At 46.2% G+C, this 26,494-nt stretch overlaps 1 long non-coding RNA gene across 1 annotated transcript; it reads left to right on the top strand.

Moving 5' to 3' along the window:
* Positions 1-1,407: 1,407 nt before the first annotated feature.
* LOC141025572 (uncharacterized) lies at positions 1,408-4,989 on the top strand. The gene is made up of 3 exons (XR_012187402.1): positions 1,408-1,824; positions 2,740-2,794; positions 4,714-4,989. It is a non-coding gene; the product is annotated as an uncharacterized lncRNA (long non-coding RNA).
* Positions 4,990-26,494: the final 21,505 nt, after the last annotated feature.

Consider the following 26,494-nt stretch of genomic DNA (forward strand, 5'->3'; position numbering starts at 1 on the left):
AACAGATCATAAACTTAAAGTTTATCAGATCCCAACAAACACACCGCAAAAGAGTTACATCATATGGATCTCCAAGAGACCATTGTATTGAGAATTCAGCGAGAGAGAGGAAGCCATCTAGCTACTAACTACGGACCCGAAGGTCTACAAGGAACTACTCACGCATCATCGGAGAGGCACCAATGGAGGTGGTGAACCCCATCCGAGATGGTGTCTAGATTGGATCTGGTGGTTCTAGACTCTGCGGCGGCTGGATCAATATTTCGTCGACTCCCCTAGGGTTTTGGGAATATTGGGGTATTTATAGAGCAAAGAGGCGGTCCGGGGGCACCCGAGGTGGGCACAACCCATCAGGGCGCGCCTGGGCCTCCTGGCGCGCCCTCGTGGGTTCTGCTCTCCTCGGAGCACCCCCCAGGCGCAACCAGGGCCCATTACGTGTCTTCTGGTCCATAAAAATCTCCGTAAAGTTTCGTTGCATTTGGACTCCGTCTGATATTGATTTCCTGCGATGTAAAAAAACATGCAGAAAACAACAACCGGCACTTGGCACTATGTCAATAGGTTAGTACCAAAAAATGACTATAAAATGATTATAAAACATCCAAGATTGATAATATAACATCATGGAACAATAAAAAATTATAGATACATTGGAGACGTATTACTACCATTTTCGTATGTGTTTGTACACTAGCTAATATTGTAGCGCATTTGTTCAGAGAACAGTGAGTTACACGATAACAAAGAATAATAGAAGTGTGTCCTCTATCTTCACTGTAACTTCCTATTTCGATAAACCTAGGTCTCTAGGGAAACCGGTGGTTCCCATCGCTATCTAGCACCAGGGAAGTGTCTTCGACAACATGGTTTGCTGCAGTATGACTCACGCTAGTCTGGAGTGGCAGCGACCAGATCCGCAGCTCGACATGGGCGGTCTGCTGACAGACGTGGGGTGTTTTAAGGTGGGGGGTCCCACAAATTTGCTAGTGCCTTTTTGGCCAGACTTGGAGTACTAGCGGATGCAATTATCGAATGAATTGTCTTGAAGATGTTGATTGGAACATCGTTTCATGTCCGAGATGAAAATTCTTCTCCTAAACGTTATTGCCCGTGCTTAGAAGCGACGAACTTGCATCGTTATCTTGCTGAAGACGTCGTATACTTAATGTTGTGTTGGTCTTCATTGGCCGGTCACGGCAACCAAGATGGAAATCAAACACAATAGGAGTGGCGCAAAGGGCTAATGCTAGCATTAGCCATGTCATCGAGGCGCACTGTGGCCAATCTTTGCGTTGTGCCTGGACAATCGTGTCGTCGGAGCAGGCCTGCTATCCCAGAAATATCTCTCCTTTGTTTTTCCCACACGCAACCTCCTCTCCCCACTCCCCATCGAGGGTTGTTGCTGCCGCCGCCGCCGCCCCCATTGCTCCTCCGGCGCTGGCCACCGAAGGAAGGCTGGCTTCACCGGCAGATCTTCTCCTCTTGGTGACTTTCTCGTAGAAAGGTTCAGCGCTGTGCCTCTCCACGGTCCCGACAGCAAGGCGGGCGCCGCCGCCAGGTCTCGTCCCAAGGAAGCCGCAGCAGGACGAGCACAATCCAGACAACGTCGATGCGGTCGTCGGCGCCTCCTCCGCCGCGGGATCGAACGGGCTGGTGGAGAGGAGCGCGGCTCTACGCCCTCCTCAGTCGAGGGTTGGACGGAGCCCTCAGCTGCAGGGAAACGGCCGATGGAGGTGAGCTCCTCCTCGCCCGCCGGCCCTATGCCACCGCCCTCCTGAACAGCTCCAGGGCGACTAGGCCAACGCATCGCCGCAGCATGCGCTGGTAAGCTCGATGCGCCTAACCCGTGTCCCTGCTCTATTTGCTAAGACGTTGAAAGTTAGTGACAAGTTATTTTGAAGAGTGGGGAGTATTAGCAGGTCTACGAACTGTTGCTTGATCTATCTCGTGTGTGTCTGGATGCCTGCTTCTGCTTGATCGGGTTCACGGTTTGTTTCCAGCAATGTGAAATGCATGTTTGCATTGAACTGACTAGACTGTGCTCATTTTCTCACTCCTTTTCTATACAAATGGAACAAACTCGCGTTACGAGCAGAGTACAGTTGGTCGTCCTCCTTGCTTGAGTTTATGAGGTGCCATATATTCATATATATTACGAATACGTTGCCGCAAGCATGCAGTTTCATGTACTGGAGCAGGTTTGCATTGGCCAATGGTCAGAAGATAAAAGACATGCCCACACTATGTTGCTTTCTTTTAATTCCTAGGTGATGTGGTGTTTGTGCCACATCTATTTGGTTCTTCAAACCAATTTGGTGCTTGTTTGGCTGGATTCGGATCAACCTTTGGATGGGCAGGATAACTGAACAAAAAGCCGAAACAACAAATTCCGGAGAACCTGAATTTTGTTAGGATGTGAATCTGGTAATTTGGTTGGTCCAGTGAATTCATCTTCTGACAGCCCAAACAACAAAATTTGGCGAACCTGAATTTTGTTTTCATCAACTGTCAAGTGAAATGAAAAACAAACCTCGAATTGACTGTAAATTTGGCTTGTTAGGTTTGCCGTCGTGTTCTGATTTTGGCTTTCCTGTGCTTTGCCCAACCTAGGATTCTGTGTCGATTGGGATCTGTTACTTAACTCATAGGATGGCATAGACAATGTTGTCTATTCTTTAATCTAAGTCATATACTTCCACTTATTGCATAAGATATGGTATTCATCATATGCTTTTGTAGGAAGAAGACCTCTGTACGATGACATTTGGGCGGCCTTTGAATGGTGAAGGTGATGGTAAGTGTCTATCAGTTCTGAACTCGTTTGAAGAGACAATATCTCGTGAACTACGTGCATGTAAATCCCAAGCATTGTTGAAGAAAAAAAACACTAGAAGGTACTTGTATTGTCATGTCAGATATCCTTTGATGCAATTACATGTTCATTATTTTGCATTGCGTAAAACCTTGTTCCTTGTTTTTTCAATTTGCTGATGTCACGGTCCTCGGTCCTAGCTCCAGTAGTAATCTTGAGCTCATGCATACCAAGATAAAATCTATCCTTTTACTAAACATACACCAAATATATGTCCTTGTTTTTTTTAAATTACAACTAGCTTTCATTTAGCTCTGAAATTTTTGGACTGCTGATTAGTTTGCATCAAATTGTTTTGTACATGAAGTTTTTGAAGTAAGTAGGTACTTCATGTTAAGATACTTCTAACTTAGTATTTAGATTGCAACACGAAATTAATAAAAGAATTTGGACACTGGGCATTGGAAATGAAAGGGAAGTTATTGAATTACTTGGTAAATGCTTGGCATATTTAATTTGAACATACACGTGGTGTGCAATTTGTAGGTTTTGTGTTGTTAACTAGAAAGTTCTATTAGGACATATTTTGAATCGCTACAAGATAATCCTGAGCTAGAAGAGGGTTACTGCAGAGCCTTGTTGTGAGATTACATTTTCGTAAGGTCTTAACCCATGTTTCTTTTCCAATTCTTTAAGTTGCTCAGTCTGCTTTCCTTAATGCTGATACTTGATGTGTGTATGATTCATGAATCATATTGGTCATCTATGTTTGTGTTGTATTATTGTGATAACGCAATGGTTTCAAATTAAATAATGGCAAATCAAGTTATAAGCTGGTGCTATCCAAATTGGGAAGTTTTAAGAATTTGCCACTGCATTCATTGGCAGATGCGGATTTACCACTTGATGTTTCATGTCATTTGGGTCCTGAACAACTGTCATTGAGATAATGGAGTGAGACTGAAATGCCATTGAATTGAGTGGCAACCCTCAGTTTCTCTTTAAATTGTCGGTGAGAGGGGAGGGACAAAGAGTTTGTTTCGGCACACCACTTTACCCACTGTATGCATTGATTGCAATTATTGTATTTTTACTAGAACTAAATGTTATGTCGTATATCATAGGGAAACAAGGTTTTTTCAAGAATTAGGCGATGAACGAGCATTTTTCCTCCGCTTTGCCGTTTCTGAACGAAGCGCACACCTAAGCATAATAAGCGCACGTTAAGCGCTGGTGGTTTTGCCTCCGGTCAGCACCTAGGAGCACCGAACTTTCCACTGTAGGGAGATGTGCAAATAAAGACCACTATAGCTGAATGCATAAATGAAGGCCAAGTTTAGTTCCGTGTGATCATCTGACCGATTCTTAAGAGGGGTATTCATCAATTTTTAAATGTCATCGCACTTCTGTATGGCCGTGTAGCACTTTAGCATGTCATTGTGTGCATGAGCAAACCTCATGCATGAATACCGTCATTTCTGAAGATGATACATAAGAGGATTTTAATTGATTTCTGAATGTCTTCATATTTATCCGTATTATTAACAATGTAGCTAGTTAGCTTACTTCTGCAAATACCCATCTATTTTTGTTTCATTGGTATATCCATAACTGTTTTTTAGGAGTCTACCGTTTCATTGCTATTTTTCCTTTATAATAAATGATCCCTCGTATATAAATAGCTTTGAGGTTTTCTTAGTCCAGTAAAGCTCATTTATGATGTAAAATTGAATTTCTGATAGCTGGCTCATTTTTTATTCCATTAGGCCCTCTTGTAGAAATATGATTTTTTCCCTGTCCTAAGTCATCCTGGCAAATATGTATTCAGTGAGTTACTATGTTATTGTTTCCCTCTTACATTAACAATGATGCAAAAATTGAAACATACCTTACTTGTTCAGGATGGCAAGCTTTATGGGCGAGACTTGTTTTGTGATGTAATTTCAAGGGCCATGTCATTAATGGACATTATAGGAGATAAAGAGTTCCAGTCGAATGAGTTTGTAGTGCAACTAGGTCAGGTCAGCCACCAGGGTTATTCCTTTTTTCAACCTTTACGTCATACATAATTGTTTCTTGGTTATTACTCCCTCCGTCCCAAAATAAGTGTCTTGAGCTTAGTACAAATTTGTACTAGAGCTAATACAAATTTGAGACACTTATTTTTGGACGGAGGGAGTATTACTCATGCAGTCATAAAAATATATCTGGACTTCTGTACGTGGTGGTCGCTCAGATCCCAGCCTTGCTTCCACAGGTGTACTAGTTCCTCTCTGTATATTCTTTGATTTTTTCAGTCCAGTTCATCTTTCATAGGTAATCCTTTGCAACAATTTTATAAGATGCTGAAATCAAAGGTGTGGGCTCTATTTGATGAGCAAAGTCTACTATAAAATCAAGAACACAAGGAGGAGTATGGGCCTGCACGTGCCTATAAGAAGAAGATGGCTTGAAGTGATTTGTTTTTTTTTCAGTTGCGTCGATGATGAGATCTTCGTCATGGACCTCAACAAGGGTGTTGTCTTCATAGGTAGCTCCCTCCGCCACTCGATTTGTCTCGTGTGGGTCTCGTGAACACTTTGGAGCCATGACCTGACATTATATACTAATGAATCAAAGAGCAATATGTTGGGGAACGTTCCATGGAAAACAAAAAATTTCTACACACATGCAATGATCTATCCATGGAGATGCATAGCAACGAGGGGGAGAGTATGTCTACGTACCATCGTAGACCGTAAGCGGAAGCGTTTCACAACGAGGTTGATGTAGTCGAACTTTCTTCACGCTCCAACCGATCTAGTACTGAACGCACGACACCTCCGCGTTCTGCACATGTTCAGCTCGGTGACGTCCTCCGCCTTCTTGATCCAGCAAGACAACGAGGTAGTAGATGAGTTCCAACAGCACGACGGTGTGGTGACGGTGATGGTGAAGTGATCTTCACAGGGCTTTGCCTAAGCACTACGAAAAATATGATCGGAGGTGTAACGGTGGAGGGGGGCGCTGCACACGGCTAGGCAATTGTATGTTATGTGCTAGGCGCCCCCTCCCATATATATATAGGTGGGAGGGAGGGAGGAGTAGACAAAGGAGGCGCCCAAGTAGGAGGAATCCTACTTGGGGTCCCTCCCAAGCCGCACCCCCCTTTCCTTATTTGGAGTGCGGGGAAAGGCAGGGGAGGGTGGCGCCCCCCCCCCTTTTCCTTTCTCCCATGAGAGGGAAAGGCAGCAGGGGCTAGGCCTCCCCTTTTTCCTTCCCTAGGGCTGGACAAACAAGGGAGGGGGCGCACCAGCCCCATTGTGGGCTGGTCTGTCCCCTCCTTTGTCCCATAAGGCCCATATCTTGCTGGGGGGGTGCCCGGAACCCCTTCCGGTGACCCGATTCTTTCCCGGTACGTCCCGAAACACTTCCGGTGTCGAAATACCATCGTCCTATATATCAATCTTTACCTCTAGACCATTTCGAGACTCCTCTTCAGGTCCGTGATCTCATCTGGGACTCCTAACAACATTCGGTCACCAAAACATATAACTCATCTAACACTATATCGTCAATGATCGTTAACTGTGCGGACCCTACGGGTTCGAGAAGTATGTAGACATGACCGAGACACCTCTCCGGTCAATAACCAATAGCGGAACCTAGATGCCCATATTGGCTCCTACATATTCTACGAAGATCTTTATCGATCGAACCGTTATGACAACATACGTAATTCCCTTTGTCCATCGGTATGTTACTTGCCCGAGATTCGATCGTCGGTATCTTCATACCTAGTTCAATCTCGTTGCCGGCAAGTCTCTTTACTCGTTCCGTAATACATCATCTTGTGACTAACTCCTTAGTCATTTGCTTGCCAGCTAATGATGTGTATTACCGAGAGGGCCCAGAGATACCTCTCCGATACTCGGAGTGACAAATCCTAATCTTGATCTATGCCAACTCAACAAACACCTTCGGAGATACCTGTAGAGCATCTTTATGATCACCTAGTTATGTTGCGACGTTTGATAGCACACAAGGTATTTCTCCGGTATCCGGGAGTTGCATAATCTCATAGTCGAAGGAATAAGTATTTGACATGAAGAAAGCAATAGCGATAAAGTGAATGGTCATTATGCTAAGCTAACGGGTGGGTCTTGTCCATCACATCATTCTCCTAATGATGTAATCCTGTTATCAAATGACAACACATGTCCATGGTTAGGAAACTTTAACCATCTTTGATCAACGAGCTAGTCTAGTAGAGGCTTACTAGGGACACAATATTTGTTTATGTATTCACACATGTATTGAAGTTTCCGATCAATACAATTCTAGCATGAATAATAAACCTTTATCATGAATAAGGAAATATAAAATAACAACTTTATTATTGACTCTAGGGCATATTTCCTTCAGTCTCCCACTTGCATTAGAGTCAATAATCTAGTTCACATCGCCATGTGATTAAACACCAATAGTTCACATCATGATGTGATTAACACTCATAGTTCATATCGCCATGTGACCAACACCCAAAGGGTTTACTAGAGTCAATAATCTAGTTCACATCGCCATGTGATTAACACCCAAGAGTACTAAGGTGTGATCATGTTTTGCTTGTGAGAGAACTTTAGTCAACGGGTCTGGCACATTCAGATCCGTATGTATATTTGCAAATTTCTATGTCTACAATGCTTTGCATTGTGCTACTCTAGCTAATTGCTACCACTATCAATATGTATCTAGATTGAGACTCTGAGTCATCCGAATTGGTGTCAAAGCTTGCATCGGCATAACCCTTTACGACGAACTCTTTATCACCTCCATAATCGAGAAATATTTCCTTAGTCCTCTTAGGTAACTAAGGATAAATTTTGACCGCTGTCCAGTGATGTACTCCTGGATCACTATTGTACCCCCTTTTTAAACTCATGGCAAGGTACACAATAGGTCTGGTACACAGCATGACATACTTTATAGAACCTATGGCTGAGGCATAGGGAATGACTTTCATTCTCTCTCTATCTTTTGTCGTGGTCGGGTTTTGAGTCTTACTAAACTTCATACCTTGCAATGCAGGCAAGAACCCTTTCTTTGACTCGTCCATTTTGAACTTCTTCAAAACTTTGTCAAGGTATGTGCTTTGTGAAATTCCTATTAAGCGTCTCGATCTATCTCTATAGATCTTGATTCCCAATACATAGGTAGCTTTACCGAGGTCTTTTGTTGAAAAATTCTTATTCAAGTATCCTTTTATGCTATCCAGAAATTCTATATCATTTCCAATCAACGATATGTCATCCACATATAATATCAGAAATGCTACAGAGCTCCCACTCACTTTCTTGTAAATACAGGCTTCACCATAAGTCTGTATAAAACCGTATTCTTTGATCACCTCATCAAGGCGTATATTCCAACTCCGAGATGCTTGCACCAGTCCATAGATGGATCGCTCGAGCTTGCACACTTTTTAGCACCTTTAGGATCGACAAAATCTTCTGGTTGCATCATATACAACTCTTCTTTAAGACATCCATCAAGGATTGCAGCTTTGACATCCATTTGCCAGATTTCATAAAATGTGGCAATTGCTAACATCATTCGGACAGACTTAAGCATTACTACCGGTGAGAAAGTCTCATCGTAGTCAACCCATTGAACTTGTCGAAAACCTTTTGCGACAAGTCGAGCTTTGTAGACATTAACATTACCATCAGCGTCAGTCTTCTTCTTGAAGATCCATTTATTCTCTATGGCTTATCGATCATCGGGCAAGTCCACCAAAGTCCACACTTTGTTCTCATACATGGATCCTATCTCAGATTTCATGGCCTCAAGCCATCTGCCGGAATCTGGGCTCATCATAGCTTTTTCATAGTTCGTAGGTTCGCCATGGTCTAATAAGATGACTTCCAGGACAGGATTACCGTACCACTCTGGTACGGAGCGTGCTTTTGTTCGACCTAGGAAGTCCAGTAGTAACTTGATCCGAAGTTTCATGATCATCATCATTAGCTTCCTCTCTAGTTGGTGTAGGCATCACTGGAACGGATTTCTCTGATGTGCTACTCTCCAATTCGAGAGAAGGTACAATTACCTCATTAAGTTCTACTTTCCTCCCACTCACTTCTTTGGAGAGAAACTCCTTCTTCTAGAAAGGACCCATTCTTAGCAACAAAGATCTTGCCTTTGGATCTGTGGTAGAAGGTGTACCCAATTGTTTCCTTAGGGTATCCTATGAAGACACACTTCTCCGATTTGGGTTCGAGCTTATCAGGCTGAAGCCTTTTTACATAAGTGTCGTGATACGTCCATTTTGCATCATGTTTTCCTACTGTTATTTACAATGTTTTTATCTATAATAATGCTTTTTGGAGTAATTCTAATGCCTTTTCTCTCATAATTTGCAAGGTACACACCAAGAGGGAGAATTCTGGCAGCTGGAAATCTGGACCTGAAAAAGCTACGTCAGGCTACCTATTCTGCACAACTCCAAATGAGCTGAAACTTCACGGAGATTTTTTATGAAATATTTAAGGAATATTGGAACCAACAACTACCAGAGGGGGGCCACCAGGTGGGCACAACCCACCTGGGCGCGCTAGCCCCCCTGGCACGCCCTGGTGTATTGTGCCCTCCTCGGCCCACCTCCGGTGCCCATCTTCTGGTATACAAGTGCTTTTGACCTAGAAAAATGATAATAATACTTTCGGGGTGGAGTGCCGCCGTCTCGAGGTGGAACTTGGGCAGAAGCACTTTTGCCCTCCGGCGGAGCGATTCTGCCGGGGGAAAATCATCGTCATCATCATCACCAACAACTCTCCCATCTTGGGGAGGGCAATCTCCATCGACATCTTCACCAGCACCATCTCATCTCAAACCCTAGTTCATCTCTTGTATTCAATCTTGTTGTCGGAACTATAGATTGTTGCTAGGGGGTGACTAGTAGTGTTGATTACATCTTGTAGTTGATTACTATATGGTTTATTTGGCGGAAGATTATATGTTTAGATCCATTATGCATATTAATACCCCTCTGATTTTAGCATGTTGATGAGTTGTGAGTAGTTACTTTTGTTCTTGAGGTCACGGCATAAATCATGTTGCAAGTAATCATGTGAACTTGATATGTGTTCGATATTTTGATAGTATGTATGTTGTGATTCCCTTAGTGGTGTCATGTGTGTCGGTGTCAAAACCGGCGGATCTCGGGTAGGGGGTCCCGAACTGTGCGTCTAAGGTCGATGGTAACAGGAGACAGGGGACACGATGTTTACCCAAGTTGGGACCCTCTCTATTGAGGTAATATCCTACTTCCTGCTTGATTGATCTTGATGAATATGAGTATTACAAGAGTTGATCTACCACGAGATCGTAATGGCTAAACCCTAGAAGTCTAGCCTGTATGACTATGGTAATGAGTATCTGTCCTTTCCGGACTAAGTCCTCCGGTTTATATAAGCACCGGGAGGATCTGGGGTTACACAAGGTCGGTTACAAAGAAATGAATCTACATATCCGGTCGCCAAACTTGCCTTCCACGCCAAGGAGAGTCCCCTCCGTACACGGGTGCAATCTTCGGTCTTCACATCTTCACAGCCCATCAGTCTGGCCCATGGCTAACAGGTCGGACGCCCGAGGATCCCTTAGTCCAGGACTCCCTCAGTAGCCCCTGAACCTGGCTTCAATGACGAGGAGTCCGGCGCGCAGATTTGTCTTCGGCATTGCAAGGCGGGTTCCCTTCTTTCCAAACTCCAAGATAGTCTACAGACGTGATGATTGTATCCGGACCTGTCACCGCACATAACCACAGGGAGGATATAATACTCCACGAGTCCAATCTTCTGGCAACTCTTTTACAACATGACATCATGTCGGTCCGGTCATTATTTCGAACCGTTGTTTCGGCTGCGGCCCCCCACGTTCCAAAACATGGTTGTTAATGACACGTCTTATCCAAGCAGAGATCGTGTCCCCTTATCAAGGGATTCGTTTATCGACACGGACGTGGGTAACCCAACCGTCTTCAAGGTACAACTCCTTGGGAATAGGCAAATTTTAAGGCCTGGGAGGAGGCGTTTGATATTCTCGGCCTTTATAAAGGGGCATAGACCCGCCCTTCCTCTCCATGCTTGCTTCTTCCTCGACTCTTACTACCCCGAGTTCCAACACCCAGGTTTCACCCTCCGTAAGCCTCAGTCATGTCCGGATCCAGCCGTCAAGGCCAGTGGGTGGCTTCTTCTGTCACAGAGGAGGATATCGCAAAGCTTCAAGCGGCAAGATATCTGACCGCAGAAATTCTCCATCGGCTTCCGACGGAGGGGCAAGTTATCCCTACCCCTAGATCCGGCGAGAGGGTCGTGTTCGTTTCCCACTTCCTCCAAGGATTAGGGTTCGCCCTCAATCCCTTCGTCCGGGGGCTCATGTTCTATTACGGATTAGATTTTCACGATCTCGCCCCGAACTCTGTTCTTCTCATCTCGGCGTTTATCGTCACGTGCGAGGCCTTCCTCCGAACTCCTCCACACTTCGGCTTGTGGCTCAAGACCTTCAATGTGAAGCCGCAAATGATAGAGGGGGAGCAGGCGGAGTGCGGTGGCGCCTTAGTGAGCAAGCTTACCAGTGCTATCTGGCTAAAAGGATCATTCAAACAATCCTCCGACTTATGGCAGTAGGAGTGGTTCTATATCACCGAGCCCCGCGGTTCCAAGTGGGCAGCTGCGCCTACGTTTCGATCCAGCCCCCCAATTCAGCTTGCATCGTGGAAGAGGTGACGAGGATCAGTTGACTGGGGATCAGTTGACGAGGTATGGACTCTGCAAAGTCGCATCCGAAGCCTCATTGAAAAGGATATCAATATTGTCAGCGTTATTCAGGTAATGCTAGTCCGCCGAACCCTGCCGTGCCAACGACGGCCTCTCCGCCTGTGGGAGTTTAACCCAGAAGGGCCAGGGACTCTTCAGCACTGAGCAAACCATCTTCTTCCAGGGCTGGATAAAGAAAGCGGAACGGATTAGGTGTCCGGCCCCTCTTCCCGAAGACTCAGCGGACCCCTTGTTAACAAGGATGCTGGCACCGGCACCGCACCAGGCGCCAGCAGGGGAGGGCAAGGTGGAGAGTGAGAAGACTCGGGGTGACCTTCGTTCCAGAGGTAAATTAGATACTGAGTCTAGAGAAATCGACATTTCCTCACCCGAAGACGAAGGCGAAAGAGAAGCCAGTATCCCTTCTCCCTTCAGGAAGAAAAGGGCCGCCTTCGAAGACTGGGAGGGGCAGTCTCCTAAGAGAGGCAAGATGCTACCGTCGAGCAGCTTGGGACTGGAAGGCGATGCCAGTGAACAGCTCCATTTTGAGGAAAAGCCCTCAACCAAACCGTAAGTGAATCCGGGGTGCTTTGATAGCGTCCCTCTTCTTTCCTGTTACCGAAGAGATACGTAACGTGCCTGTGTATTTTTACAGTCCGGCACAGATTTTTTTCGGGGCAATCCTCTTCTTCAGGAGATCTCCTCCCAGAGATGATGGAAAGCGAGACGCCTCCTCCGACCTCCTCGCCCAATAAGGCGGACGACTCCAAAGTGTCATCTCGGAGGGTTATTCTTGATCAACAAGCGGTGCAGGGGACGAAGGAGGCAATACCCGAAGGTGGACCTCCAATCGTTCGGGATTCGGGGGCCAATAATGAAGGCCTCGGACTGTCCGGCTTTCAGCCAACGATGATTCTGGAGATGGGTGAACGGGTTCCTTTAAAGGATGGTCATGCTCCTTCAGCGGCTTCCGGAGACCCGGCGGCGCCGGATATCTTGAGGGATATGTTGCAAAAAGCTTCTGTCTCGGGGGAACAGCGTACCTTGATGGGTACGGTGGTCGAGAAGATTCAGTCCGTGAAGAGCGGATTGAATGAAGCATTCATGAGCCTGCTAAAAGGCTTCGAGGTTTGTGATGTAATATTTTCAACTATATTTGATTTGCAAAGATGCACCTGTGTATATGTAGTATCCCCTGAGACTCGGGTTGGCTCCCCATGGGAGGCGAACGGAGGATCAAAAAGAAATACTCAAGGACTAATCTGATTAACTGGAACACATGCTGCTTCCCCCTGGCTACTTCCCAGACTACGGGGATTGCCGAGCTGCAGCGGAAGCTTGATGTGGCAGGGGATGACATTGCGTTAATCAATATGCCTCTTGAAGAGTCGCAAGGTATGTATTTGGGGCAGTCCCTTCACATACATTTTTGTGATATAAGCATGACGCTGAAGGTTATATACTAGAATATGCATGACTGCAGATGGTGCTGCTGCCGTTGAAACTCTTCGGGCGGAGCAGGCCCGGGCTAAGGAGCAGGCCCGGTTTAATAATGCGGCTGTTGAAAAGGCATCAGTTGATTTAAGAGCCGAACAAGCTGCTCGGCGCCAAGACGGGGAGAAGATATCCACTATGGCGCTTGAATTAAAAAATGCTGCTAGCCGCTGTGAACTTCTTGAGAAGGAAAATGAGACCAAAACGGCTGATCTTAACAAGGCCTTACGAGAGGCGAGGGAAGCGCGGTCTGAATCCAGAGCAGCCCGTGAGGAGATCCGGCAAGATGGGGAGATTGTGGCCGGTAAGCCCTTTCTTCTACAGAGTAAGTTCGGCGATCCGAACTATGCTCAGCTTAGCCAAGTGTGGAGTTCTCCGGACGAGTTTTTAGACTTTCCGAAGAGTTCTTCTGATGCAGCGCGGTTTTACCAAGCGCGAGAGGGGTATGCAACAGAGAAGCTTTTCTGGTCACAATTTGGTGCGTCAAAGCACCCTCTGTTGCTGAATGAACAGATGTCTCAATGGGCCGAGCTTCATAGGATATCCGGCGCTGCCATGAAGAACGTCATAATCCGGCTGTGGCCGACTGAGCCTGTTTCGAATAGCTACTTCGGCTTGGTGCAGCGGCTCATTGATGCGGTGCCATGTATCGACGCTGTGAAGCGGTCGGCGTGCATTGAGGGTGCACGGATGGCCTTTTCCCATGTCAAGACATTCTGGGGGAAGATGAGGGCCATCGATGTTGCGGCGAAAAGTCCACCCAAGGGCAAGGACCGTCACGCACCGGAGCTTTATTTTGAAGACGTCCTAGAGGCCGCCCGCTTGATAGAGGGTCAATGCTCGAAAGACATAATATTCGAATGAGGTGTATGAGAATTGTAAAAGATAATTTTATAGTTTAATCTATTTTTATGTTTTGCTCGAAAGCTTATGTCCCTCCTGTGCGGCCGTTTTAATATAATCTGGAAGTTTTCCAGTCGTCGGCTTCAGCCCCCTCGTAGGAAGTACGGGGGTGTTCGGAAAAGCATTTAATCACTCTTGATCCAATGTCTTGGTCCATGAGGAGGTGATAATGCGGCGAACCAGGCAATCAGACTATAGGGCGTTAACACTTTCACTTAGCCATAGGAGTTTTATAGGGGGGGGGGCTACGATATAGCCCCTGGTATGTGTACGGCTTATTCCAATATGGTGCGTTACATATATGACCTGAAAAAAGGTCCTTCGTGTGACACGGAGGGAATCGTGGCAGATTCCGGTAAGTCATCGAGTGGTTGACCAGCTCTCGTAGCATCATGACAGTCGGTTTTCGGCTTTCTCTACTGAGGTGCTTGACCAGATGACCCGGAAGCACAATCGCAGTAGTTCTCCCTTTACTACCCTAGCCGATAGAGCGGAACGTAAGGTAGCAAGCACAGGAGCCGGGCAACCCAACCATTGACCCAAGACATGATTCGGAGCTGCTGCATATAAGGCCAAACTCGCGACGCCGAAGTACGCTTATAAAGCTGTTCGGACTTTGTTGGCGACTCATTTGTTCCCATACCGAGCCCCTGGCAGGTTGTGCCGAGGTATGGCTATAAAACAGCTATAGGGGCCGAATTCATTTGCAAAAGAAACGAATGATTAATGCGGATTATATTTACTCGGACCTGAGCGATATGCCAATGATTACTTTATATATATAAATACCACAACCCCGGCTATTTGACATGCCTGGGGTCGAAGGCGGAGGAAAAAGGCATATTACAGGCTCGAAATAAGAGTGCGGTCCACAAAAAGTTATTTTGGACCTCCTGTCGCATGTCTACGCTGCCTGTCCTCGGCGAGGGGAATCCTTGACGGAAGTAGCCCCTTAGCTGAGTGTACGGATCCGAACTCCGATGGAGTCGGTTTAGATGCTTGTCCTTTGCGTCACCTATTTTTAAGAAATAATGAAGAAAGAAAAAATGAAAGTAGATAAAAATGTTACGGGAATGCTTGCCAGCTTGTCCGTATTGTGCTTCCGCCAATGCCCATGGTATCTTAAGTGCATATTGATGTATACGCGGTGCGAATTTTGCGGGTATATGAGGTGGGCAGTGGAAGCCGGACTGCTATTTCCGCTCCGGGGTTGACCGATCCTCAGGGGGAAATTGCTTCTGACTCCCGGTATTTGGTTGGTGAACCTCTCCATCGTCCCTATCTCCTGGCGGCCTCCTCCCCTTGTGTTCGGCCCCGAACATAAGGGGAGGAGGCCGCCAGGCGATAGGGACGACGGAGAGGTTCACCAACCAAATACCGGGAGTCAGAAGCAATTCCCCCCTGAGCTTGCCGGCCTGCTTGAAGACCCAACAGTTTCTATTGGTATGATTAGCTGGTTTATCGGGGTGGCCGTGAATCTGGCAGGGTCGATCTAGTATCCTGTCTAGGTTGGATGGTCCATCTCGATTTGCCTTGAGTGGCTTTTTCCGTTGACCGGGTTTGGGATTGCTGAACCGGCGTTGACCGCTGTGTCGCGTGATCTTTCATTATCATCGCAACTGTTGTGTTTGCTTCGTCGTGGTTTGCCATTGCCGTCTCGGACTTCGGAAGTGCCCGAGTCGCTGATGCTGCTGCTCCTACGAGCGAGCCAACTGTCTTCTCCCGCGCAAAAGCGAGTCATTAGAGCGGTCAGGGCTGTCATGGATTTAGGTCCTTCTTGACCGATGTGGCGTGCAAGCCATTCATCCCGGACGCTGTGTTTGAAGGCCGCGAGGGCTTCCGCGTCCAGACAGTCAGCAATTTGGTTCTTTTTAACTAAGAACCTAGTCCAGAGCTTCCTGGCTGACTCTCCGGGCTGCTGGACAATGTGACTTAAGTCATCGGCGTCCGGTGGCCGGACATATGTCCCTTGGAAGTTGTCGCGAAAGGCGTCTTCCAAATCTTCCTAGCTACCAATGGAATTTTCTGACAGACTATTGAACAAGTACCGAGCTGGTCCTTTGAGTTTTAGTGGCAGGTATTTGATGGCATGAAGGTCATCTCCGCGGGCCATGTGGATATGGAGGAGGAAGTCCTCGATCCATATTGCGGGATCCGTTGTTCCGTCGTATGATTCGATATTCATCGGTTTGAACCCGTCTGGGAATTCATGCTCCATTACTTCGTCTATGAAGCAAAGAGGGTGTGCGGCGCCTCTATGTTGGGCCACACTGCGACGTACCTCCGATGGAGTCCATTTGCGGTTTTCGGCCCGGGCGTGGCTAGGTTTGTCACGTCCGAATAGGTAGCTGTCGTCGCGTGTCGAGGCACGTCCTCGTGATCCGTAGATCGATCTTGCGTGTCCTGCTCTACTGTCCAAGTCCTGTCGAAGTTCATGTGTACAACCCCGAGTTGTTTTATTCTTGCCTTTACGGCGAGGCAGGGCGATCTGGTGTTTGGCTTGAGTTGCCGCTTTATCCGGCCCAAGTTGTGATCGGCCTGCTGCATTGTGCGATGATGGTACGGGCTCCAGCGCCTCATCATCGAACTGAGGTAGCAATCTACGCTTCGGGTAGCTTTTGGCTGGGCCGCTAAGGCCGTATTCTTCGGCAGCCAGGACTTCGGTCCATCTATCATTGAGCAGATCTTGGTCCGCTTGAAGCTGCAACTGCTTCTTTTTCAAGCTTCTTGCAGTGGCTATTAGCCGGCGTTTGAAGCGCTCCTGCTCGATAGGTTCTTCTGGCAAAATGAACTCCTCGTTGCCAAGGCTCTCCTCTTCCTCGGAGAGCGGAAGATAGTTACTGTCCTCCGAGTCTTCGTGTATGGCCTGTTCATCCTGTTCGGGGGTTGCTCTAATAGGGTTTTCATTGTCTTCGGCATCGTCCGGAGTATTGTTTTTGTCCGGTGCCCGTGTTGTTATCTTTTGTACGTCGTGACTTAGAGTGGCGCCGCTAACGCCGGCGACTGGGCTTTGTCTCAGGAGGTTTGTCTTCAACTGGATCCTCTTTGTCGTTGTTATTAGTTTCTTTAGGCGTATCCACCATGTATACATCGTAGGAAGAAGTGGCTGTCCGTCGCCCAATGAATGGCGGGTTCTGGCCCTCCTCGTCGGCATCATCATCCGTACTGACAATGTCTTCGGAGCCGTAATCAAGCATGTCGGTTAAGTTTTCGATAGTGGCTATGGAGTGGGTGGCGGGTGGGAAGCAAAATTCCCCATCATCAGCCCCTAGTTCGAACCGTACATAGTTCAGCTGTGAGTCCCCCGCCAAGGACAAGTCCTTTAATGAGTTTAGCACATCGCCCAAGGGCGAGTGCTAGAAGATGTCTGCGCCGCTGAACTCAAAGATCGATAAGCGGTCAAGTTCGGTATCCGTGGACTCACATGGTTCGAAACTTATACCCGGAGAAGAGTCCGGAGTTTCGATGACACGAGTGTTGCGTGAGGTTAAGTCCATGTCCGGCTCCAACGCCGGAGAATCTATGGCCTCCGGGGTGGGGTTGAACCTCCAATCCTTGGATGCCACAGTGTGCTCTGGATCTAAAGCCGGAGTGGTCACAGGAGCTATCTCCTGGATGCGGTCTGACGACAGATTTAGGTCATGTTCGTCAAGGTGACCGGGAGTGGTCGCCGCGGTCTCAAATCCGGCAAAGATAAAATCTCCACGGACGTCCGCAGCGTAGTTCAAACTCCCAAATCTGACCTGATGGCCAGGGGCGTAGCTATCGATCTGCTCCAGGTGGCCAAACGAGTTGGCCCGCAGCGTGAAGCCGCCGAACACGAAGATCTGTCCGGGGAGGAAGGTTTCCCCTTGGATAGTATTGTTGTCAACGATTGAAGGGGCCATCAAACCTTTCTGGGACGGCACAGTGGAACTCTCAATGAAAGCACCAATGTCGGTGTCAAAACCGGCGGATCTCGGGTAGGGGGTCCCGAACTGTGCGTCTAAGGTCGATGGTAACAGGAGATAGGGGACACGATGTTTACCCAGGTTCGGGCCCTCTCTATGGAGGTAATACCCTACTTCCTGCTTGATTGATCTTGATGAATATGAGTATTACAAGAGTTGATCTACCACGAGAGCGTAATGGCTAAACCCTGGAAGTCTAGCCTGTATGACTATGGTAATGAGTATCTGTCCTTTCCGGACTAAGTCCTCCGGTTTCTATAAGCACCGGGAGGATCTAGGGTTACACAAGGTCAGTTACAAAGAAAGGAATCTACATATCCAGTCGCCAAGCTTGCCTTACACGCCAAGGAGAGTCCCATCCGGACACGGGTGCAGTCTTCGGTCTTCGCATCTTCACAGCCCATCAGTCCAGCCCATGGCTAACAGGCCGAACGCCCGAGGACCCCTTAGTCCAGGACTCCCTCAATGTGAACGTCGACTACATGACACTTCACCATCTTTGGGCCTAAGGGAATGCATTGTGGAGTAGTAAATAGATGGTGGGTTGCGAGAGTGACAGAAACTTAAACCCCAGTTTATGCACTATTCCGTAAGGGACCGATTGGATCCTAGAGTTTAATGCTATGGTTAGGATTTATCCTTAGTACTTTTCTCGTAGTTGCGGATGCTTGCGGGAGGGTTAATCATAAGTAGGAGGTTTGTTCAAGTAAGAACAACACCTAAGCACCGGTCCACCCACATATCAAATTATCAAAGTAGCAAACACAAATCAAACCAACATGATGAAAGTGACTAGATGAAATTCCCGTGTACCCTCAAGAACGCTTTGCTTATTATAAGAGACCATTTTGGCCTGTCCTTTGCCTCAAAAGGATTGGGATACCTTGCTGCATACTTGTTACAATTATCGTTACTTGCTCTTTATAAATTATCTTGCTATCAAACTACTCGCTACTTACAGTTTCAGCACTTGCAGACATTACCTTACTGAAAACTACTTGTCATTTTCTTCTGCTCCTCGTTGGGTTCGACACTCTTACTTATCGAAAAGAGCTACAATTGACCCCCTATACTTGTGTGTCCTCATGTCGCAACCCCAAATTTTAAGAAATGACAGCTTAGGTTTCTTGCCAAACCACAGTTCATACGGTGTCGTCTCAACGGATTTAGACGGTGCCCTATTTAATGTGAATGCAGCTATCTCTAACACATAACCTCAAAACGATAGTGGCAAATCACTAAGAGACATCATAGATCACACCATATCTAATAAAGTACGGTTACGACATTCGGACACACCATTCGCTGTGGTGTTCCAGGTGGCGTGAGTTGTGAAACTATTCCACATTGTTTTGAATGAGGGCCAAACTCGTAACTCAAATATTCGCCTCTGCGATCAGATCGTAGAAACTTTATTTTCTTGTGATGATGATTCTCCACTTCACTCAGAAATTCTTTGAACTTTTCAAATGTTTCAGACTTGTGTTTCATTAAGTAGATATACTCATATCTGCTCAAATCATCTGTGAAGGTCAGAAAATAACGATACCGGCCGCGTGCTCAACAGTCATCGGACCGCATACATCGGTATGTATTATTTCCAATAAGTCATTGTCTTGCTCCATTGTTCCGGAGAATGGAGTTTTAGTCATCTTTCCTATGAGACATGGTTGGAAGCATCAAATGATTCATAATCAAGTGATTCAAAAAGTCCATCTGCATGGAGTTTCTTCATGCGCTTTACACCAATATGACCTGAACGGCAGTGCCGCAAGTATGTTGCACTATCATTATCAACTTTGCATCTTTTGGCATCAATATTATGAATATGTGCATCACTACGAATGAGATTCAATAAACCATTCACATTGGGTGTACGACCATAGAAGGTTTTATTCATGTAAACAGAACAACAATTATTCTCTGACTTAAATGAATAACCATATTGCAATAAACATGATCTAATCATATTCATGCTCAACGCAAACACCAAATAACATTTATTTAGGTTCAACACTAATCCCCGAGGTAGAGGGAGTGTGCGATGGTGATCTTATCAACCTTGGAATCGGTTCCAACACACATCGTCACCTCACCCTTAACTAGTCTCTATTCATTTTGCAACTCCTGTTTCGAGTTACTAATCTTAACAACTGAACTGATATCAAATACCCAGGGGCTACTATGAACACTAGTAAAGTACACATCAATAACATGTATATCAAATATACCTTTGTTCACTTTGCCATCCTTTTTATCCGTCAAGTATTTGGGACAGTTCCGCTTCGAGTGATCATTTCCTTTGCAGTAGAAGTACTCAGTTTCAGGCTTGGGTCTAGCTTTGGGTTTCTTCATGGGAGCGGCAACTTGTTTGCCATTCTTCTTGAAGTTTCCTTTCTTTCCCTTTTCCTTTTTTTCTTGAAACCAGTGGTCTTGTTAACCATCAACATTTGATACTTTTTCTTGATTTCTACCTTCGGTGATTTCAGCATCGCGAAGAGCTCGGGAATCGTTTTCGTCATCCCTTGCATATTATAGTTCATCATGAAGTTCTAGTAGCTTGGTGATAGTGACTAGAGAACTCTGTCAATCACTATCTTATCTGGAAGATTAACTCCCACTTGATTCAAGCGATTGTACTACCCAGACATTCTAAGCATATGCTCACTGGCTGAGCTATTCTCCTCCATCTTGTAGGCAAAGTACTTGTCAAAGGTCTCATACCTCTCGACACGGGCATGAGTCTGACATACCAATTTCAGCTCTTGGAACATCTCATATGTTCCATTGCATTCAAAACATCTTTGAAGCCCCGATTCTAAGCCGTAAATAATTGCGCACTAAACTATTAAGTAGTCATCATATCGAGCTTGCCAAACATTCATAGCGTCTGCATCCGCTCCTGCAATAGGTCAGTCACCTAGCGGTGCATCAAGGATATAATTCTTCTGTGCAGCAATGAGGATAATCCTCAGATCACATACCCAGTCTGTATCATTGCTACTATCATCTTTCAACTTATTTTTCTCTAGGAACATATAAAAAATAGGGGAGCTATATTGTGAGCTATTGATCTACAACATAGATATGCAAAAACAATTAAGACAAGTTCATGATAAATTTAAGTTCAAGTAATCAAATTACTAATGAACTCCCACTTAAATTAACACCCCTCAAGTTATTTAAGTGATACATGATCCAAATCAACTAACCCATGTCCGATCATCACGTGAGATGGGGTAGTCATCAATGGTGAACATCTCTATGTTGATCATATCTACTATATGACTCATGTTCGACCTTTTGGTCTCGAGTGTTCCAAGACCATGTCTATACATGCTAGGCTCGTCAAGTTTAACCCAAGTATTCTGCATGTGTAAAACTATCTTACACCCGTTGTATGTGAATGTGGAGTCTATCACACCCAATCATCACGTGGTGTCTCAAAACGACAAAACTTTAGCAACAGTGCATACTTAGGGAGAACACTTTTATCTTGAAATTAAGTGAAGGGATCATCTTATAATGCTACCACCGTTCTAAGCAAAATAAGATGCATAAAGGATAAACATCACATGCAATCAAAATATGTGACATGATATGGCCATCATCATCTCGTGCTTTTGATCTCCATCTCCAAAGCATCGTCATGATCTCCATTGTCACCGGCTCGACACCTTGATCTCCATCGTTGCATTGTGGTCATCTCGCCAACTATTGCTTCTACAACTATTGCTAACGCATAGTGATAAAGTAAAGCAATTACATGGCGTTTGCATTTCATACAATAAAGAGACAACCATAAGGTTCCTGCCGATTGCCGATAACTTACAAAACATGATCATCTCATACAATAACGTATATCACATCGTGTCTTGACCATATCACATCACAACATACCCTGCAAAAACAAGTTAGACGTCCTCTACTTTGTTGTTGCAAGTTTTATGTGGCTGCTACGGGCTTCTAGCAAGAACCGTTCTTACCTACGCAAAAACCACAACGGTGTTTCATCAAGTTTGTTGTTTTAACCTTCTTCAAGGACCGGTCGTAGTCAAATTCAATTCAACTAAAGTAGGAGAAACAGACACCCGCCAGCCACCTTTATGCAAAACTAGTTGCATGTTAGTCGGTGGAACCGGCTCATGTACGTGGACATGTAAGGTTGGTCCAGGCCGCTTCATCCCACAATACCGCCGAATCAAAATAAGACGTTGGTGGTAAGTAGTATGACTATCACCGCCCACAACTCTTTGTGTTCTACTCGTGCATATCATCTACGCATAGACCTGGCTCATGATGCCACTGTTGGGGAACGTTGCATGGAAAACAAAAATTTTCTACGCACACACAATGATCTATCCATGGAGATGCATATCAACGAGGGGGAGAGTATGTATACGTACCCTCGTAGGCCGTAAGCGGAAGCGTTGCGCAACACGGTTGATGTAGTCGAACTTTCTTCGCGCTCCAACCAATCTAGTATCGAACGCACGACACCTCCGCGTTCTGCACACGTTCAGCTCGGTGACATCCTCCGCCTTCTTGATCCAGCAAGACGGTGAGGTAGTAGATGAGCTCCGACTGCACGACGGCGTGGTGACGGTGATGGTGAAGTGATCTCCGCAGGGCTTCGCCTAAGCACTACAAAAATATGACCGGGGGTGTAAACAGTGGAGGGGCGCCGCACACAGCTAGGCAATTGTCTTTTATGTGCTAGGCACCCCCTCCCACATATATATAGGTGGGAGGGAGGGAGGAGCAGCCAAAGGAGGCACCCAAGTAGGAGGAATCCTACTTGGGGTCCCTCCCAAGCCGCGTCCCCCTTTCCTTATTTGGAGTGCGGGGAAAGGCAGGGGAGGGTGGCACCCCCTCCCTTTCCTTTCTCCCATGAGAGGGAAAGGCAGGAGGGGCTAGCCCTCTGACGGTGTCCTGGACTAGGGGGTACTCACCACGTCGTCTCCCGACCAGCTGGATTGGGCCGAGGACCCCCCCCCCCCCATGGCGGCTCACTCATGGGCCCTTCGGGCAGCCCGTGCCACATACAAGGAAGATCCCACGAGACTTGGTGCACAAGACGAGGACTCTCATAAACCCTAGGCCTCTGGTGTGTTATATAAACCGAGGCCAGGCTAGTCAATAGACAATCTCGTATTCATTACTACAATCTCGTGGTAGATACATGTACTCTGTACTACACCCATATGAATAGAATCAAAAGCAGCATATAGGGTATTATCTCTTCGAGAGAGCCCGAAGCTGGGTAAAATCCCGTGTCCATGTTAGCATCGCTCCAAGACGCCTAGCTTAGGACCCCTACTACGAGATACGTCAGATATAGAACCAACATTGGTGCTTTCATTGAGAGCCTGCTGGGCGATCATCGCAGTTCGATGGGTCATCCTCATCTACATCGGTTCTGAACTCGTCGGTCAGATCGGATGAAATTTCTGCGGTGACACGAACCAGGTGTTGTTTTTCTAATCTACTATCACCGTTTAATCTATGTGAGGACGTTATCTGTTGGCCCATACTATCTCTTGTTCGCAGGTCTAACTAGAATCAGTATTATACTCCTGATCTGATTTGATCTGTGATGGCGGCCACCGTGCGATGTCAAATCAAAATCAAATACGCGTACGCTGCTGAGTCTCTACTGCTTCTGGAACATAAAAATCACAGATGATTAGACAGCTCGCTGCTGCTATAAAAGTCATCATGTGCATGTACGGGCTCGTTGTTTTTGCTGTGCGCAAGTGCCCCAGGCCGGCAAAGATTGGGCTCGATCGCAGTGCCGACAGGGAGATTCCTTTCTGTTTGCCTTATTCATTATTTAAATATATGTGGAGGCATTCTGCACTTTCGACTAGTAGTTTGCTGTTCGTCTACCCTTTACTTAGTGACCTACACCTCTTGCGTACTAGTATTGGTAATACTACTTACAACTCTGCGTGGTGGCCGTTGGAGCAGACGCAAAGTGCTACCCTAGTAGTACTAATTGAAGCACTCTTTGCGAGTTTGATTATTCATCTGTTTGTCTTTAATTTGGCTAGTCTCGTATTACTACCATACTACCTCTCTGCACTATTTTTAATACCTTTTTCTTCTCTCTTGAGAACTATTACTTCAGCCAGTGTTATCTTTTTTACACAGGTAGTGTATGGCCCCAATTATTACGTTTGGAGAGTTCATGGTTCATCGCTATGTTATATTGGCATTGTCGTTCCACACGCCCTGAGCCGATGCCCCGCGGGTTCGGACCAACAATGACGTCGTCGCCGCGTCACTCCATCAACCCCACCGTGTCACCACCCAGGCCATTATTCCTTTAAACAATATGTTTTCAAAAATTAATTATGCAAAGATGTTTATCATTATTATTGTTTCTTCTGGCTTGTGCAATTTACATATGGGCAGGAAATCTACTTTGTGTGCGCCACCTTGGCGAGCATCGTTTATTTTGTTTGCAGTCAGATCAGAGAAGAAAATAAAGATGGTGACGCCCGCCGTCAGGCAGTACGTCGGATCCGGACTTTGCTGCAGCGACGAGCAACACACCTAACTCATGCAAACATTCAACCCCGCGCGTCTTGGCAATTCTTGGAGAAGCAAGCGATCCAGGCGAGGGGACCATGCATGCGCAGCTTTGCGCCGACGAACATTAAGCCCGATAGCAGCACACATTAGGGAGACTTCGTTCTTTTCCTTTTTCATATTCAGCATCTAGTCGGCCCCTGGTTCTCTGCTACTTTTACTAAAAAGGTACACAGACCAAAAATACTGCCAACCAATTTGGGAATAGTTTTGCAGCACAGTACCCAAAATCCAGTACTATTGCTTTCATGTATTGGTGGATCCGGTAAAAGATCAGAGCAATTTGGTTCTCGTTGCTAGTTCATTATGGATTACTTCGTCTATTCGCATCAATCTGCTACAGTCATCACTCCCAAACAGGTTTTATTTTTCCGAACTATTCGGTCAGCCTCTAAAATTATGGCACGCAGAATATTTTCTGTTGTTTTGCACTGCATTATTTTTGCAGAAATATTTGTCGACACTTGTACGTGGCGTCGGTCAGGTCAGCCTCTCACCCTCGTCTGGGTCGGCACCTGTGTGGACATTGCCACGCCACAACGCCGTCACGTCATCAAGTCGACCTAGGCGCCCAGGCTACATCTTTTTAACAATTTACTTTGCGTATTTTAAACATGCGATAATTTTTTGTATATTTATATTATTATTTTTGGATTGCACTATTTCCTGTGTGTAGGTAAACGACTTCGACTGCGTCATGCGGTCAGTTCGGCAAACCGACGTCGTCGTCCCAATCAGCATAAATTGGCTCGCGTGCTCACCTTGTTGGTCAAATTACCATACCGACATGTTCGGTTGCCTCGAGGACTTCGGTATCACCGAAAGAGCTATACCTCGGCGGGTGTTCGGCGCACGGGCCATATTGCTATTATTATTTGCTTTGCTTAAAATATTAGTTGTGCAACGATTTTTTTACTTTATTATTATTACTTCTGCCTTGCACTATCGTATGTGTGCAGATAATTAATTTTTTGCTGCGTCACGCAGTCACCTCGGCGTACGGAGTCGTCCTCTCGCCTCCATCAACGAAGTTCCACCGTCACCATGGTGTGATACCCTGTGTCGCCATCATCGCGTCGTCGCTTCATCAAACTAACGTTCACCATGCCGACCTGTTTCGACACGTCGACTGACGTGGGGTCTTCATTATCATGCTGCCGAACTACTCTGTCTCCTCGGCTGGACCGGGGACTTCGCCTCGGCACTTCGGCACTGTCGTGCTATCACTTAATCAAGCCAAGCTTTTCGCTTGGGTACGCCACGACCGGCTTGGGGATTGGGACCTTGAGCCGCTACAAGCTCGGCCCACGTCACACCGAGCATATTAACCAGCTAAGTCGCTTTCGTGCTCCAAAACATTTGGTTTTAAATTTTGTTCGGTTTTACCAAGTGTTATACTCTTTTGTCAAAAAGTCATTTGCGGAAAACTTTCTTTGTCAAAACCTTGTTTGTGACACACAAATTCAAATACCCCGTTTACTTGGGGGCTTCCTTTATGAAGCCTTTCCTCTTGCATATGATTATACTTGTATGGCTTCGTTCCTTGTTCGTGTATTACGCCACAATATGCACCATGTTGACTTAAGTGTTCCGCAAGATGGGTTGCCTTGCTCCTGTGTTTACCCGTACGTTCCCGATTGTTCGACTAGGGAGTAAAGGGAGCATCTCTGCGATTGTCACGATCGGGTCATCCGAGCTTGGACCTCAGACTGGGTGAAGCCGAAAGCTAGCACTCTTATTGTTTTCAATCATGGTCGGCACACAACGGAACTCATGAATACAAAAAATCTATCGCACAAGTCTCATAGAGACAATCAGCAACCGAAGAAAGGTATCGGTGGAGGTACTGTTTTCTTCGAAGATGCTTCTTAAACTTCGTCAGTAATATAGCATAAGTTCCCTAAGCGCGCTTTGTCTGTTACAGCCTTATGGCCTGATTGCCTGGT

This window comes from Aegilops tauschii, chromosome 6, assembly GCF_002575655.3.
Source record: "Aegilops tauschii subsp. strangulata cultivar AL8/78 chromosome 6, Aet v6.0, whole genome shotgun sequence".
Classification (NCBI taxonomy): domain Eukaryota; kingdom Viridiplantae; phylum Streptophyta; class Magnoliopsida; order Poales; family Poaceae; genus Aegilops; species Aegilops tauschii.